Source organism: Carcharhinus amblyrhynchos, chromosome 5 (genome assembly GCF_965287045.1).
Source record: "Carcharhinus amblyrhynchos chromosome 5, sCarAmb.v2.hapA, whole genome shotgun sequence".
Taxonomy (NCBI): Eukaryota; Metazoa; Chordata; class Chondrichthyes; order Carcharhiniformes; family Carcharhinidae; genus Carcharhinus; species Carcharhinus amblyrhynchos.
The window spans coordinates 2,771,718-2,772,222 of NC_137328.1; the positions used below are offsets into that span (position 1 = coordinate 2,771,718).

General features: G+C 47.5%; 1 non-coding gene across 1 annotated transcript; it reads right to left on the reverse strand.

The window, feature by feature from the left end:
• Positions 1–432: 432 nt before the first annotated feature.
• On the reverse strand, positions 433–505 carry trnaf-gaa (transfer RNA phenylalanine (anticodon GAA)). The gene has a single exon. It is a non-coding gene; the product is annotated as a tRNA-Phe (tRNA).

The window sequence follows — 505 nt, forward strand, 5'->3', positions numbered from 1 at the left end:
GAAGTCACTGCTGTGATGCAGGAGACATGGCAGACAATTTGTGCAGAGCAAGATCCCACAAACAGCAACACAATAGTGATTCTATATTGATGATGTTCATTTAATCATACAGTGCAGGAGGAGGCCATTCAGCCCATCAAGTCTATACCAACCACAATCCCACCCAGACTCTATCCCCATGTAGTTACCTTAGCTAGTCCCCCTGACTCTAAGGGGCAATTTAGCACAGCCAATCCACCTAATCTTTGGACTGGGGAGGGAACCCACACAGACACAGGGAGAATGTGCAAACTCCAAACAGACAGTGACCCAAGCCAAGAATTGAACCTGGGTCCCTAGAGCTGTGAGGCAGCAGTGCTAACCAGTGTACCAGCCCGATGAATGGTGCAGCAGGCTCAGAAGGACCTACTTCTATTTTCTAAAACCAGCACATGTCAAAACCTGGGATTGAACCAGGAACCTTTAGATCTTCAGTCTAACACTCTCCCATCTGAGCTATTTCAGT